This window comes from Cupressus sempervirens, chromosome 11 (genome assembly GCF_028749045.1).
Source record: "Cupressus sempervirens isolate cs-2001-9-10 chromosome 11, ASM2874904v1, whole genome shotgun sequence".
Taxonomy (NCBI): Eukaryota; Viridiplantae; Streptophyta; class Pinopsida; order Cupressales; family Cupressaceae; genus Cupressus; species Cupressus sempervirens.
Genome location: NC_143128.1, coordinates 712,647,334 through 712,659,211, shown reverse-complemented (window position 1 = coordinate 712,659,211; position 11,878 = coordinate 712,647,334).

The window sequence follows — 11,878 nt, the reverse complement described above, 5'->3', positions numbered from 1 at the left end:
TAGGTTTCCATTTTTTGGAAAGTTTCTATTTTTAGTAGGCTTCTATTTTTGGAAGTTTTTATTTTTAGTAGGTTTCTTTTTTGGGAAATTTTTTCCAAAGTTTAATAAATTTAAAATTATTATGGTAATTATTGATAATTATTATTATTAATAATTTTAATAAGTATTGTCAAAATTTAAAAAATAATTATTTAAAAATTTGATTTATTACTTTATTATTTAAATATAATTCTAAAGTAAATTGAAAATCAAAGAAATTAATTGGGAGAATTAATGTTTTCTTTTATAAACTTGGATGTGTTTATATGACTCAGATATATAAAAATGATTTGTAATACTAGGGAAATTTTATTATTTGAAAACCTTAGTAATTATAATACTTTGAGAAAACCAAAACTAAAACCCTGTTTGAGATCGCAAACATTATGAACTGATATACTGATAACAAAACTGAAACCTTGAAAAACCTATAAGTGAAAATGGAACTGGTGTATTTTGAAAACCTAATATATTGTAAAAGTAACTTTTGTATGCACTCTTGTTATGACATGTGATTTTACTCTTGGGTGTTGGGTTGACTTAGCTTTGACCAAATTAGGATGTTTACCAGAGGCTTGGGAGTTTTGACTATGATTTCATGATGATGCATTGTATACAATCTTTTATACTCAACCATGGTAATGTGGCTTGTATGCTTTATGAGGCATTTTGATCTATTGATTGTTATTATTTTCTAGTGTTCTTGTGTGAAACTGAGGTGAATGGTGTGACCTATCTGATATAACCTTTGAGTCTTCGATCAGTTGTATTTGGATTGCTTTCCAATCGCTTGTATAGGACTAAGATGTTTGTATGATTTGTTCTTGGCAATGTCATGTTGTGACATGGAATTGGTTTATGTGTACTTGATTTTGGGATCAGTCCTGTTAGGATGATCATTTTGGTGGAATCTGTGATTATGATCAATGATTTTCTATTCTTGCCAATTGCTTGTTTAAGAACTGATGTATGGTATGTAGTCTTTTGTGATCTTTTGATTTTACTAAGATTAGGGTAGGTTATCTGTATGTTGTGTTGGGAAGTGGCTTGTAATAGAGGCTAAGGCCCTAAAGAGGCTAAGAGGTAACCCATTATAGGGTATTTAATAAGTGATAAAATTTCATTAAATGGGTTTAAAATGCATTAATAAGAGTCATTTTTTTCCTCACCCATACCTTGACTACTAGTATAGGCTAGGATGGGAGTAGAGAGGATGCTTGGTTGTGACCATACTTCATTAGTATACCTTGTCAGTATAAAAGGATACTAGTGTCGCATAGAATCACTATGGGGCCGAAGGATTAAAAGACTATCCGAGTAACCTTAGAGTTGGTTCATGCAATGATACTTGCCCACATGCATAATAGATTTCCTATGTGTCTATGCTGCCTCTAGGATTAGTTGATACTTGTGTCTTGATACCCTTTGAGATAGTTTTCTTTCAAGTGATTCCTTGAACCTATATGTTGGTTTTGACTTTGAGTTTGTTACCCTCTTTGAGACTTGAGTTTATCTCCTCAACATGGTGGGAGTGGACCTTTTTGGGTTCCATGAGGTCAGGTGGTAGTGCTTTTTCTTATACTATTGAGATCCAACCATCGGATGTCATTACTGGATGTGTTTGTGTAGATGTTCCTTTCTATCTATTCATGTATATCTATGATGGATGGTTATACCTAGTGTATTGTATTTGATTTCATAGATCTTACGAGATGATGTTATCTATTTAAAGGTGTATATTATTTTAGCCCTTCATACCCTATGACCTGTATAGTGGATGATGGTGGATTATGATTATTGCCAAATGGCATTCGAGATGATTGTATATTATTTAAATAAATTCATACTTTTATATTATTACTTGATGTGGATTTATTATATATTGTATTTAATGTTAATTAAAATTAAATGTGATTCAACGTCATGGGACCCTTAGGAGATGTAATTTGTTTTATGGTATGTGCTTATGTGCATATGATTGCTTCCACTATATTTATATCTATTGTTGTTAAGTTATGTATCTTTATCTTTTAAAAAAAATGTTTTACAAACTTAGTAAAATTTTAGGTTAATTTCTTTTGGGTCACATGGCAGGGCGTTACAGAAATAATTGCATTAACAGGTCAGCTACAGCTTTAATAGTTTAAAAAATAATTATCAAGTTGACTCAATGCTAAGAATCAGGTCCAATAGCTTACTTGGGTGATACTACAAAGGCTCAAGCAATGCTAGCACCTTGGTTAAGTTAGGCACTCAGTTGACATTGGATGCTTGATCCATACTAATCACTCAAAAAACTTGCTTGGCTCAGTTCACACTACTATGGCTACTTTGTGTGAAACAAGAATGCTAACCTGACTCAATTTGCATTAGAGCTCAGTGGATAATGTCAGCTTGGTTGACACTACAACTCAGTTGCATTGGTCATTTCTTGCTTGGTTAACATTGTTAACTTGGTTAACATTGTTAACTTGGTTCACACATGAGCTCGACTAACACTTATGTTTGGTAGCTTGGTCACTATTGACTTCTCATAATGACTAAGTGTTTTGGCACTAATTGATAATATTTCATGTCATAAGGTCTACACAAGGTTTACTATATGCAAGAGCAAGGGGAGACAAGAACACAAATGATTGAGGTCTAAATTTGTAGAACCAAGAGAAGGAAAAACATAGTTCTAGACGAGTCAAGAGATCTGAATAAGGATCAATTTCATGATAAGTGTAGTAGCTACTTTTTAGATCATTGCATGTTGTTTACTAATCTTTAGAATAGTAAATCCCATTGAGGGTAGACCCAAATAGGTTCTTTGTACAAAATTCTCTTATAGGGTGACACATTGATTTGTGTTCTAAATTCCTTTAATCGGGCTACTCCTAATAGGGAAAGACTTTAATAGGTCTTATAAAAAACCCTTTACTGGGTGGCACCTAACAATGCCTTTGTAATATTCTAACAGAGGTAAGCTTTTGATGAGGTGCATTCAAGAGATTTCAAGCTTTGTGAGGATTGACTCACACATGTTGATTTTCACCCTAGTTGGGTTTCCATGAGATAAATACTATGTTATCCATTTCTACTTGCATGTTTTTTTTTTGCTCAACTCTGACTAGTTAAGTTATAGCTAGTAGCACAAACCCATAGATAAGTGTGAAGTGTGGTAGAAAGTAAAAAGTTTGAACTATAGAGTATACTGATTTACCCCCTACCCCCGGTATACTGACCTGTAGTAAGAACAATATAGGCCTTGTTAGAAGCCTCATCCCTATAAGGAGTTGTAATTACAATGAAACATAGGAGCTCACTACTTGTACAAATTTTTATACAAATTTGCAAGTTACATCTAGATTAATACCAAAACTTTACTATTGTTGATATCTTCAATATTTGATCAATCTTTTTTGTTCATTTTCACAAAACAATCACACTAAGTGCTCTACTCTACTTTATACATCAAATTCACATCTATACTAGGCATATATGATATGCATATAAACATCATATCATGAGAATACAATGGCATACTTCACTAAACAAAAGATAAGTCCTTTATACCAAAATATTTAGTATGTCAGCTTTCCAATGCTTGTACATTAACCAAAACTCAAATTTAATTTCTTCCACGTGTGGATTAGCATCTAGGATGACGTCCCAACCTTGTCAAGTAATTATTCTTGCAAGCCAAATTAATTCCTTAACGAAAAATTCAATATTGTATTGTTCACCTTGTTTTGTCCTCTCTAGTAAACTACAAATAATTCACCCAAAACTCAACATTTATTTCAGCAGTCTTGTATGCGTGTACTATGTTATATGTATTTACTTCCTCTAATCCCACATAAATTTTTGACTTCCAGTGAAGCTCACCAAATAAAATTCTCTGATTGTTCCATTTTACTATGCATTATACTTAGTCAATTTTCTAAGTATGCTTTCATCAAATCTATACCTATAGAATATCCATTTTCAAATAATTAAAAATTTGACTATGAGTCAAATCTCTCTCTAAGATTTTTTTTTTTAAACTTATATATAATTTACTATTTTATTCATTAACCTGTGAAATTACTATATTAAAATTAGAAAAGGGGAAAAAATATTAACAAGTACAATTTCTATTTTATTAAATTTAGAAAAGGATAACAAAACCTCATGGAGTCTAATGAAAAAAAAGTGTTTAACAAATGAAGTAATGATAATAGGAAAGACTTGTTCTTTAAATAGCTAAACTTTAAATCATTAGACTAAAGTCCTTGTTCCCTTTTATTATTATTTTATTAAAAGAAAAACTAAATTAAAAAAATAGTTGAAATATTTTAAGTTGTATTAGCTAGAATTGACCTAGAAATAGAAAAATTGTATTTATGAAAGAGTGATTACATGTTCTTGTCCCATTAAAAGTAAGATATATAGATCTAAAAACATACAAAGATACAGATATATATTCATTCTTCTCTTCTTTTTTAATTTTTATTGTACAATGAAAGATTTCAATAAGTGCTACATAGTGGCATGTACTTGTTGTCATAGTTTAGAAAGTAATTATAATATAATTTTAGTTTTAAAAAATTATTAAAATTTTGTATATTCTATATTGTTATTTAATATATTAAAATAGTAAATTACATCAAATAGAATATGTTATTTTAGAAATAAATAAAATATTGATTATTGAATATTAATAACATATTTTGTTAATTGTTAATAACTTAGTAAAATTTAATAAATGACATAATAGACTTGGTTTTTAGTAATATTAGATATAGGTCAAAATCTAATGAAATATTATTAATCATGTGAATCATATAACTTTATTTTTTAAATTTAAAATTATAAATTATAAATACTTTGTAATCACTTTTAACATATATATTAGAAATATATTTCTAATAGTTATAATTCTACAAATAAAATATCCAAATCATTGTGTAATAATAAAACATAAATTTATATGATATGATTCTATTATAACTATTTTTATAGTAGATAGATAGTTTATTTTTATAATATTGTTGATGCATTTCCCATAAAAAATACATTATGGAGTGATCATCCGAGAAAGTGGCCCATAACATCAAATCAAACTAGCCAATTATAGTTGAGAAAAATCATTTCTATATATATATATATATATATATATATATATATATATATATATATATATATATATATATATAGTAGATAGATAATTTATTTTTATAATATTGTTGATGCATTTCCCATAAAAAATACATTATGGAGTGATCATCCAAGAAAGTTGCCCATAACACCAAATCAAAATAGCCAATTATAGTTGAGAAAAATCATATATATATATATATATATATATATATATATATATATATATATATAGCGAGAGAGAGAGAGAGAGTAGAAATAAAGTTGTGAAAAATAGCCAATTGTAGTTGAGAAAAATCATATATATATATATATATATATATATAGAGAGAGAGAGAGAGAGAGAGAGAGAGAGAGAGAGAGAGAGAGATGGGCAAGCCAATTCAGTGTTGAACCTTTCTTTCTCTTCTTTTTTGTTTCTTAAGAAGGAATCAACCAACAAAATGAAAGGAAGCGATCCAATTAACCACCACTTCACACATATTACGATTTAGTTCTCATATTAAATATTTTGCATAAGTTATTTCTACTTGGACCTTTTTTATAATAATATAGTGTATCTAGGCAATATACAATTTATGATTAGTTAATTAATTTATACATTACATATAACTGGTTTTTTTGTCATTTAAAATTTTCTTATTTGATTATAAATTTAACATATTATAAAAATTAATTTTCTCAAATTTACAATAGATATTTATTTTTTATTTACAATTATTTGATATATTGTATATAGTTCATGAATGTCAATTTAATTCCTCACAATTTTGAAATTCAATAATTGTTCCTATTTGTAATTAAGAATATATAAAAAACAATAGTTATATTCAACACTAAAAAAAAAAAATTTTAAAACTTTGATAGAGTTAGATGGGCGAATAATAAATTTAATAATATCAAAATTTTGTACTAAACTTAACATTTTAAAACAAACCAATTTTCAACTCTATCATAAATGAACTTGGTAAACCATATTCTAATCTAATTTACAAAAAACTATGAACTTGACACTTGTTTCACAATTAAAATATTGAATATAGAACAAATCTGCCTCTAACAAAACTTAGTATGTTTACTTGAACATGAGAGAGCCTTCGCTCTATAACTTACAAGACATAACGAGTAATGGTAATCGAACAATCATCCTACCATGAGGCGCTTCTTTTCAATCAGTTTCATCAACTTCACCATCCTATAGACATCTCTTCATTTCTCTATGAACACCATCAGAGACAAACACCATTCTTTCGCCCTAGAAATGAAGAGACAAGACAAAAGGGTGGGAGAGCCCCCTTCTATGCCATCCTCCTCCTCCATCCAAACTGAAGATGAAAACAATCAGAGATGGAATAAAAGGCAGAGATGGCAAACAAATACATATCCCACACACAACCCACAACAGCAATATTGGAGATTTCAGGCACCACCCAACCAAAGGATGAACTGTAATATCAATGTCAATGTCCCTTCACCACCACCACCACCTCATGGGTGTTTCAGTTTCCCTCAACAACAACAACAAAGGCCTTGGAGAAATGTGGGTACTTTTTCTGCTAGAAGGCCACCTCTTCCCACAAGGGCCTCTCAAAATGATTATGCCCAACATTTTGTTGACACTGGAGAACGCCCACAAAATTTCATAAGAGACCCTGACATGTCTGTTGTTCCTGAGGAGTACCCCCATTTGAAAGAGCTCATCAAGTTGAAAGACCAGCAGATCTTGAAACGCTCTTTCAATCCGGTTTACTTGAAATGTGATCTGAAAGAGACCAGGCTTTCCAAGGGACTTTTTGGGACATTGTTTGACGCCATCTTGATTGATCCTCCCATGGAAGAATATGTTCGTAGGGCTCCTGGTGTCTTGGATGCTACCGACTTCTGGACTTGGGATGAAATCAGGAGCCTTGAAATTGAGGTGGTTTTTCAAATCAGTTTCTTTTCTTTTAATGGTTGTGGGATTGTATTGAAATTCATGAATTTGTAACTTGGTTTGTGTTTTACTTTTTTGTATCAACATTTTCAATCATGGTGTTTGAATCATATTCTATTTAAGTTGATGAATTATCTCTGTTTGTTTGCAGGCAATTGCTGATAATCCCTGCTTCATTTTCCTTTGGGTTGGCTCTAACGAGGGACTTGAAGAGGGGCGTCACTGCTTAAAAAGGGTATGCTTTTTTAAATTTATGTGATTGGCATGAAGCAGAGATTGTCATTAAGATTAATGGTTGTTTAATTGGTGAAGGTCATGGTACATTTTTCCATTACATCATTTGTCAAAAGTCTGTGAAGTATGATATAAATTATGAGGTTAATATAAGAGATATCAATGCAAGAAAAACTTATGTCAACTCATTCCCAAATTGCCACATTCATGCTTATTTCAATAGAAGAAAAACTAATTATATCAAGAATTGGGTTTTATTAAAAAATTCAGTGGGGGTTTAAGAGAATCGACGATATCTGCTGGTTGAAGACAAATCATGAAAGCAAAAGCATTTCAGAAATTGTCAATCGGGACTCGAATTCTATATTCAAACGCACAAAGGTGACTAAAACCAAATAATTATAAAAGTATTTGAAACATTATTCTGTGAGGGGTTTTGATTTTGAAACTGAAACTGCAGGAACATTGTCTGGTGGGTTTGAAGGGAATGATATCTCCAGAGATGGAAGAGCATCTGATGCATCCCAACATTGACGTCGACATTGTAATAAGCGAAGAGCCTGCATATGGTTTCTGCTCTTCCACAAAAACAAATCTTTTATTTTACCCACTATCCGATTCGTTAAAATCTCATTTTTAATGTTTTTTTGTGATTTTGTCTGCAGGATCAACGCAAAAACCAGATTATGTGTACAATATAATTGAACACCTCGTCCAGGGCAGAAGGCGGATTGAGATTTTTGGGGTTGATCATAACCTTCGGCATGGTTGGTTGACAATAGGAAATTCTTTATCATCTTCAAATTTCAACTTAGAGGTACCATCTAAATTTCAATCATCGATTCATGAAAGATAGAATTTTTTGCAATTGTTATTTTGCCCAATACTCAAAATGTATTAATTACAGTGCATATGAAATGAATGTGCAGTCGTATGTAGGGAATTTTGTGAATGTGGAAGGAGGCCCAAATCCTCCTCATCTGATAGGCACTACACCTGCCATTGAAGATCTTCGGCCAAAAAGCCCTTCAAGAAAAAGACAGCCCAAAAATGGTCTGCCAAACCAGTTAAACAGTTAAAATGGTTTTTTGACATACCTTTCTGTGTACAGTTAAAACGGTTACTCATTCTTGGTGTTATTTTTACTTTTAAATATCATTCAATTTAACAATTCAAAATCACAATAATTAATTAGAATAAAATAAATATTGAAAATATAAATAATTATTATAAACAAAGCTTTAAGAAAAATAACAATTCATTAGATACACTGAGACATACAATAAATTGAAATCTATTAAACCTAATGTTACAATTAGGAAAGACAAAACTCCCAAATATTTAATTATTTTTATTTTTTAAATAATAAAATTATTTAAAATTTATATAATTTATTTATAATATATAAAATTAGTGTGTATAATTGTAATGGTGAAATTTGTGTAATTTAGTTTTCAGATTTGTTCTATAATTTTGTTTGTTATTATTGAAATGATTAATGTGTCGGATGATGTATTTCATCTTCAAATTATATATTGTAGTAATCTATCTTCAAATTATATAAATTCTAGTAATTTAAATTCAAATTTATTATTGTAAAGTATTAAAAAGGAATGTTTAGGGAAACCTCAATTTCAATTGACCATTTCAGCAAACTGGTTGGTTCATGAACCTAAGAAACCATTGAAACTCTATGACATTCACAATACTTGCCCAAATTTCATCAAATTTTGACCATGAATTATCACTTAGTATGTTTGAACAAGATAAAACCTTCGCTTGACCAATTCATCTAGAAAAATCCCTCAAAACTAAGATAAGCTTGAACTGAGGCAAAGAATAACTTGAAATATTTGTGTTGTTTGATAAAAAAAAATATTCATACAATTGATGTTCTCGATTATGTGCAACTCTTGAACATTTTAAGTAGAATTCGTGAATAGTTGAAACTTCATTTTATGATCAATCTATTCATTAAATAAGATACTTTGCATACTATTTTTCCCATATTTGCTTAATCACTCAAGCATCAATCACTTTGTTAATATATTGAAAACATTTTTCTGTGCATCCTTTAAATATATATTTTTTTACTTCTCTTAGAATCTTGTTTCTTTGTTATACTTGTACACATCAAAAAATATTAAAGATGCATGAATACATTGTTTATGGATATATAGTTGTGGGTGTATGTATTGTTTTATTGATTTCCTATAAATGTCTAGTCACCTTGGGGGACTCTCAAGATTGGACAAGGGTCATGTTATGATATATTTTATGATATAATGCATAAATTGTAGGAGATCCTTTCATGGAGAAGGTGGGTGCTTAAGTTGGATAGATTGGCTATAAGAGTCCATGTATTATTAATAACTAGTTATTATTGATTTTGTTATGTAGCTATAGGTGTCATTAGTCATTACTATTTTTATGCAATTGTAAGAGATATAGATAATTTTTCATACTTAGATATGGAAAAACTTTGGGTGACCAATTTAGATGATTTGAACAAGGACTTATTTAGTTATGTGCATGTTTCATTTGAAAGATTCTCAAATAAAAAGTATACCAGTTGTTTTGTACGGGAGACTATTTTGTCTTCTTTGGGAAGCTTCTCTTTCTTGTATTTCTCTCTATAAGGTGCTCCTGAAATAATATTATGTACGTAATATTTTGCACATGATGTATCATTCTATTGGATTTAATCTAGATTATGGATTGTTAGCAAGTTGAAGACTCGTATTGAAGAAGTTGTAAACTACTATTGTTTGTAGGTATTATTTTAAAACTATACAAAGTAGTGCTCTTTTAGAATGTGGGGTTTTTATCCCATAAGGATTTTCCCCATATATGTCTTGTGTTTATTATGTTTATCTATTTACTTGTTTATAATTCTTTGTATATACTTCTATTTTTGTGAAAATTCAAGATTAGTGAGAAAATTTTCACTATCTCCCCTAATAAAATAGTGTTAGGGAGCTTTGAAATAAATATTTTATTTAAATACTAGTTGGGAATTGTATATCATAAGAACTTGATAAGAAATTTATCAATATCTCACAAGGTAACAACCTTTTTTGTTTTATTAAGTTATATGTTTCCTATGGGAACTTTTCTTTTCATAAATGCTTCATCTCCAAATTACCAACTTGAAACTATTATGCTCTCCTAGATTCATCGTAACTTGTTATTTATACTTAATGATACTCTTCTCCAAATATGCAAACAAAAAATATTCTTGGAAAAATCTTCAACTACAATACTTTATCTCTCTTAAGGGAGAGTGCAACAAGATAGTGAAAATTATCTAAACCTAAACTTGGATGAATAATTTGAGATCCATATACTCAAATTTTGGAGATACCAAAATAGGATAAATTATAACACTCTAAATCTAGTATTTAAATTACGAAAGTTTTGTAACAAGTATAAAGTGCATTTAATGCACCTGACATAATGCATTAAAAAATCCAAAGTGAGATCTCATTTCTATCTACTAAGTGTTCATTAAGAGATGAAATCCTTGTGACTAAGATTTCAAAGCAAAATTCAATGTGATTGTTTAGGCTTTTTCTTGCATTTCTTTTTTTGTGAACTCCTACAAGTTTTCACCTTGCTTTCTTTGAAATGGTAAGTTTTTTTTCTTTTTTTCTTGTTTTTCTTTGTTACTTAAATTCTTCTTTTTCTCTTTTCATTGTTATTACTTGTAGGTTAGTTTCCCTAGTTGAGGTTAGAAATAAAGGAATTTCCTTGTGAATTTGTATCCTATGTGACTCAAGGTTCTTCATATTTTCTTTTATTCTTGTGTCTTTTTTTCCTAGGAATCCAAATCCACAAATTTGTTTGACCATATGCCAATTATCCTCTTTCAATACCCCACCAATGTGTTCAAGGCCATACAAATCAAATTATGGAACACCTTTGTAGAGTTCCATTAATCATTAATGATTAAATAGCCTATCCACCTATCATCTCCAAGAAAATTTTGTAATTTAGTAACCTCTTATGGTAATGGTTCACATTTAACTTATCAATTTTCATAGTTCTAACCTAAAATTGGCTATCATAGTTTATGTATTATCATTTCATTCAAGATGTTATCTAACTACTCAAACAATGAGTGCAACAAAGTAACTACTTAGTAACTTCTAAAACCCTCTTTTAATATAATTAAATAAAATTTAATTCCATAATAACTTCTTCATTATCCTAACAAAAATATAGTTGAAACACAAGATACAATACCTAAAAATGAAGCAAACACCTATAGAAATTAGCTTAACTAGTTTTTTTTTTTTATATATAGGTAATCGGCCAAAGTCTTGATTATTTATCATTTATTTATCTAAGTTTTCTTATGGTGTTTGATGTCACTACTTATTCTTGGCACCATCCAATGGCCCAATCATCAATCTACCATTGGATTACCTCTCTTCTAGAACTCACTCTATCCTTCATAAGGCCAACTCACTAGACAATGAAATCTCTCTCTCTCTTGGAGATACAACTTCTCACATCAATTCCCACTTTAAGAAAAAATTGTCAACTCTA